Consider the following 6,415-nt stretch of genomic DNA (forward strand, 5'->3'; position numbering starts at 1 on the left):
CAGTTCCCAGCCCAGCCACGAACGGGCCCCACTGCAGCGGCGCCTCGCAGGTGGGAGTTTGCCCGGGTGTGCGCCGCGTCACGACGCGGGAGGAGAGCGGAGGGGGCTGGGGCGGAGGGGAGCCTCGCGGTCCCCGGCGCCCCGAGATGCGGCGGGTGTGGCAGCCCCCGGAGCCGCTGACTACACCGCAGCCCGAGCCGCGGCTCCCTCCTCCCTTCCTCCCTCCCTCCCTCCCTCCCGCTCCGGCCCCGCGCGCCCTTGCTCCCGGCCTCCCGCCCTTACTCCGCCCCCTTCCCCGGCCCGACCCCCAGCCTCTCCTTGTGTGTGCGCTTTAAATAATTTCATTCTATTTGGCAAAAGAATAATGCACCTGACTTTACCAGGGCGAAACAACCAGCCGAGAAGAACAAGGAACAGATGTAAAAAGAATAAAAGGAGAGAGGAAAAGAGATGAGACTCGTTTAAAGAAATCCAGGGGCTGAAGAGGTGGCTGCAGCAGCAGAGGCAGCTAGAGCTTCCCTCCCTGTCTGCGCGAGCTGCGGGCGGAGGACGTTTTCACCAGTTGCAGATGTAACCTCGGGAACTCCTGGGTCTGTTGGTTTTGTTTGCCAAACAAAGTCTTTTCTTCTTTGGTTCAGACACTGAAGAGGCTCCTGGATTTTTCTGCCATCGCGCCACAACCTGGCAGTTACCCGGGAGCCTTCCCAAGGAGCTGGAGAAATGAGCCCTTCTGGGCGGAGGATGGGCGAAGGGCGTCAGCAGCTCGGGGCTCCGGCCGGGAAGCGCCTCCTGCTCCCCGGGAGCAGAGGGTCACCCAGCGGGCTGCCGGGCGGCGGCGGCGCCAGGGCGCAGCGCTTCCTGCTCGGGCTCTTCGTGCACGCGTGGCTGTGGGCGGCCTCGGGCTCGTCTGCCCAGGTGTTCAACCTCAGCCTTTCCGTGGACGAGGGCCTTCCTCCAGACACTCTAGTCGGCGACATCCGCGCGGGGCTGCCGGCCACGCAGCAGCAGCAGGAGGGGGGAGGCTTCTTTCTGTCTGAGGATTCGGATGACTCCCCGTTGCTGGACGACTTCCACGTGCATCCGGACACAGGCATCATCCGCACGGCGCGGCGCCTGGACCGAGAGCGGCGGGACCACTACAGCTTCGTGGCCGCCACGCTGCTGGGCGCGGTGGTGCAGGTGGAGATCCGCGTCAACGACGTGAACGACCACTCTCCCCGCTTTCCCCGCGACTCCCTGCAACTCGACGTCTCCGAGCTCAGCCCGCCAGGTACAGCCTTCCGCCTGCCAGGCGCCCGAGACCCAGACGCTGGGCTGTTCAGCATACAGGGCTACACCCTGGTGCAACCGTCCGACCTTTCTGAGGACCCCGCAGGACCTTTCTTCCAGTTGCGCTACGGGGCTCCGGTGTCACCAAAGTCGCCGCCGTCCTCGTCGCCCCTTGAGCCCCTAGACCTGGTGCTGCTGCGGCGCTTGGACCGAGAGGCGGTGGCAGCACACGAGCTGCAGATCGAGGCGTGGGACGGCGGTCGCCCGCGGCGCACGGGCAGCCTGCGTGTGGACCTGCGCGTGCTGGATGAGAACGACAACCCACCCGTATTTGAGCAGAGCGAGTACCGCGCCGCCGTGCGCGAGGACGCACTGCCAGGCGCCGAGGTCTGTCGTGTGCGCGCCACCGACCGTGACCTGGGGCCCAATGGCCACGTGCGCTACAGAATCCGCTCTCGGCAGGCGCCCGGGACGGGTGGCAGTGGCGGGACACTGGGCGACGCGGCCTATTTCGCAGTGGAGGAGATGAGCGGGGTGGTGCGGGTGCAGAGGCCGCTGGACCGCGAGGCTCAGGCCTGGCACCAGCTGGTGGTGGAGGCCCGCGACGGAGGTGCCGAGCCCGAGGTTGCCACCGTGCGCGTGTCCATCGCGGTGCTGGACGTGAATGACAACTGGCCCGCCATTCATCTACTCTTCCTTACCGAAGGAGGCGCCGCGCGCGTCTCTGAGGGCGCTCGAGTCGGCGACTATGTGGCTCGGGTCTCCGTGTCCGACGCGGACGGTGACCCAGAGAAGGCAGAGGAGGCCGTCGGGGCACTCGGTATGGGCCTCGGGGGCGGGAGCATCTCGCTGGCCTTGGAGGGCGGTGAGGGAGCCTTTGCGCTGCGGTCCGGAGGCTCCTCGGGGGTATTCTTTCTTTGCGTCGAGGGGCCCCTAGACAGGGAGAGCAGAGACCTGTATGATTTGCGACTGGTGGCCACGGATGCGGGAACCCCGCCGCTGAGCACGGAGGAGACGCTGCTGCTCCGGGTCGCTGACCTCAATGACCAGCCGCCTCTCTTCAGCCAGGAGCATTACCGGGCCTCAGTGTCCGAGGCCGCGGCCCCCGGCACCGCGGTAGTGTGCGTCAGCGCCTCCGATGAGGATGAGCCCGGCACAGACCACGCCCGGCTGCGCTACGCGCTGGTCCCTCTCCCAGCGCGCTGCAACCCGGAGGCTCTGAGGGCCACCGCTGAGTGTGGACCATCCTTCAGCATCGATCCTGAAATTGGTGTGATTAGCACCACCCGGAGTCTGGACCGAGAAGTCCAGGAGGCCGTAGAGCTGAGAGTGGTGGCCCAAGACCTCGGAGAGCCCCCGCTCTCTGCCACCTGCCTTGTGAGCATCACTGTGGGCGACGTGAATGACAACGAGCCCATCTTCCTGAAGCAGGTGTACAACGCCACCCTTCTGGAGCATGCCCCAGTCGGACACTGCTTTCTGCAGGTGAGTGCATCAGGCCTATCGGGAGGCCTGGGAAGGGATGCAGAGGTTGTGAGTAAGTACAAGGAAGGAGAATTGTGATGTGGATAGTTATACCCAAGCTGAGAAGAAAGGGGACATGGGCTCTGGTTCCTCCTCTGCAGGGAGATGAATGGGTGCCCTCTGGTCACCTAACTTTTCTGAATGGTCTCTAAGGTCTTTTCTATCTCACATGATATTTGGATCCTGATTTTGCTTATGGAATGCTGATTTCCTTCAGTCTGTATATGAGCACCCAGATAGGTTTGGGAGGAACAACCCTTTCTCGGTTTTACTTTTTAACAGTGTGCAAATGGCAATGTCGCATATATTTGAGGGTCATTATGTGGCCACCTGGGGAAGTGAGGTGGCCCTCACACATTGGTTTTTCAAGTAAACAAGTGTATGCCTTTAAACACTGAAACTGTTTTGAGTAACTATTTCCAGGGACTTCTTACACATTGTCCTACCTTCTCTGGAAGTTTACGAGAGGTAGTGGAGGACATAAGTCATTTTTACCAGCTGCGGGCTGACCTCCTCCAGTGATGCCTTCTGGATTCAGGAGTAGCGGGGCTCAATCATCCTTTATAAAATGGATGATTTCCTTTATAGACGGATCTCAGAATGTTGTGATGTACATCCTTCTAGCAGTGCTCCTTATGGCTTCCAATTTCCTAGTATTTATCTGATGTGAGATAACAAACTAGATTTCCAAGACTGGTTTATTTACTCCAAGATAATTTGAATAAATAAATAGAGCCTGAGAGGCTAACTAGTGAGTGAAGCTCTAAAACTCCATTTAGCTCTCAAGCTGGGTTGTTTTAAGACCTCTATGGCTTATTTCTTGGTTCTCTGGTGTGGGGGTGGTGCGGGCAGGGTGAGCCTTTAGCCTTGATAAGTCATGTCTCAATAACCTTTAGATAAGTAAGATGCCACTGTATTTTAAAAATGAGTTACCTGACTTCTTCTCTCTTTTTTAATCCTTTTGCTCTGTGGGTAATAATAATCTCCATTCCTTTCTCTGTCATGACTGACGACTCATTGAGTTGCTAGGTTATTAAAAGAAGGCTTGAAAATCAATTAATGCTTGCTGCTGAAACAGATCCACAAATGCCGATGAATAACATAATGGAAGTTTATTTACATCTCAAGCAGAGTCTGATACGATGCAGGTTGATTGGTCCTTCTCCATCCAAGGTAGGGCCAGGGCTGGGAGTGACTTAGATCAGGTCCACCAATGTCCCATTGGTCAGAGCTTAGCCACGTGGCCTCAGGTGTACTGCAAAGGTGGCTGAGAAATGGAGAGGAGCACATGCTGCCAGTGGGCACCAATTCTGTGTCTCCCATGGATGTTGAAAACTGAAGTCATAATAGATGAGAGGTTGGATTAGATAATTTCCAAAATTTCTTCCATCTGGAAGACCTTAAGGATCTTGGTGTGAAACAGTACAACTGGACTCTATTTGAAGGAAAATAAGCAACATAAATTAATTATGATTCCTTTGATTAGAACCTGTCTTTTTAGAGTTGTTTCTGAAATTGTGAGATGATTCTGCCATGAGGTGTGAGTTTATCCCATTATTATGACTCGGTATGTGGCAGATCCATTATGGTGAGCTGAACTTGCCTCAAGTGCAAGACTGCATCTTCAATCGCGAAAAACCTTTCAGGTTGCCAAGTATTGTTATAGGTAGTATTAAAGGGTGCTGATTAGAATTTCTGGAAATTCCAGCAATCTAGCCACTCAAGATTGCAGACACATTCTTATACACTGGGCTCTCCGACCTCACCATAGCAGCTTTGTGAACTTTCTGTGCTGCATCAGCTCTCTCGCTGACTCTGTCCCCTAAGTCTCACCCAGAGTGTCTTCCATCTGCTTGCGATCTCTTTACTCTTAATCTTTCTTTATACCACTTTGTAAAAACAAACGTCCCCCACTCCCTTTGGATCTCATAGCCTCTTCTTTCTTCCAGGGCTTTGTTTAATTACATTATATCAATTCTTACAGTTGAACGTTTCTGTTGCCCTTTACCCATTTTCTCCCTTTAAACCTCATCTCTGCTCAATTCTCCTTCGTCAGAACCATAAAAATCCCAAATGAGAAATGACAGGAAAAAAAAAAGTTCTTTCCTGGATTCCCTGTAAAGGAATACCATGTCACCTAATAAAACAAAGCCTGAAACTTCTAGGTGTCTTGGTGGTTACTCCACAACACTAATCCCTGGGCTTATTCCACTCTTATTATGCTCCTACTGCCACCCCAGGGCAGCTATCCTCCCATCCCCCAGTGCTGGCTGAACGCTTCCATGTTCTCAGACCCAAATTGGAACTTTCCAAAGACTTTAAATGTGGGGCCGAACAAAGGGATTTAATACAGAGGACAAGAACTGGTAGCAGCCTGAGATGGGTGACCTCTAGCCCCAAAGGGTTTTCACAACCTTGTGGGCGCTTGTCTGGATTTCTTAGTTCCTTGCTCCCCACTGCCCCCCAGGTGGAGAGCCCCTCCTTGACAGCCTGCCCCTCGGGAACTCCTTTCAGCACCTCTTGATGTTTTCGTGGTCAAGGCAGTTGCTCCTGTGTTTGCCTCTGAGTTCTAGTGTCTGGCCTGAAAGGCTCTCTTTTTCTTCAGATTACTATCAAAGAGACTAACCTCAGTCTCTCTTGGCGGTGAGACTGCCACTCTCTGCCCCACGCTAAATCCAACCATGTGAACTACACTGACAGCCTTTATCTTGTTGTTGTTGTTGTTTTTATAAATTTATTTTTATTTGTTTATTTTTGGCTGCGTTGGGTCTTCATTGTGGTGCGTGGGCTTCTCCTTGCAGTGGCTTCTCTTGTGGAGCATGGGCTCTAGGTGCGTGGGCTTCAGTAGTTGTGGCACGCAGGCTTCAGTAGTTGTGGCACGCGGGTTCAGTAGTTGTGGCACATGGGCTTAGTTGCTCCGTGGCATGTGGGATCTTCCCGGATTGGGGGTCGAATCCGTGTCCCCTGCATTGGCAGGGGGATTCTTATCCACTGTGCCACTTTATCTTGTGACCAGATCTTCAAACAATGTAACTGCAGCCTTCATACCTGAATTACACACGTTCCATAACAAGATTATTCTCTTGTACTCCCCCAAATATCAGTACTGTGTGCAATCACTAATTCATTTGCTTAATCAGAAAACAACGTTCATTGAATAAACAACATTCCATGAACAGTATTTATGGGGTACGTATTACATTCCAGGAACTCGTGCTGGTGCTGGGGAGGCAGCAGTGAGGCCAGGTCCCTGTGCCAGACAAGTGTAGAGTCCCAAGTCCTCCGTCCCATCTCCTTCCCTCCTCCATGTGAAGGCATATGCCCCACCCCCACTTGCTGATCACCCCTTCCCGCCCTGTTCTGATCTCCCCCACCACTATGCTAAATTCTGCCTCTCCAAAGGCAGCTATGTTCTTTTATTTCAGATCCGCTGGGCTTTCTTAGTTAAACCTGACTCATTCTCTAAAGCATTTTGGGCTGCTGCCCACTTCCTCTTTCTTGAATGCATCATCTTCACTGCCTTCTGTCTCACTGCATCCTCTCTGTCTCTGTCTTGCCAATTCCTCCTTGTGTCCCCTACTCAGTGTGATAGAGGCGTTTCCAAAGGTTTTGTCTTCCTCTC

At 54.0% G+C, this 6,415-nt stretch overlaps 1 pseudogene; it reads left to right on the forward strand.

Moving 5' to 3' along the window:
• The first annotated feature begins 273 nt into the window (after window positions 1-273).
• LOC149749206 (protocadherin-23 pseudogene) lies at window positions 274-2,991 on the forward strand (annotated as a pseudogene).
• The last annotated feature ends 3,424 nt before the right edge of the window (window positions 2,992-6,415 follow it).

The sequence above is a fragment of the Delphinapterus leucas genome, chromosome 5 (genome assembly GCF_059928025.1).
Source record: "Delphinapterus leucas isolate spDelLeu-1000000601 "Yukka" chromosome 5, BTC_Dleu_Yukka2, whole genome shotgun sequence".
Classification (NCBI taxonomy): Eukaryota; Metazoa; Chordata; class Mammalia; order Artiodactyla; family Monodontidae; genus Delphinapterus; species Delphinapterus leucas.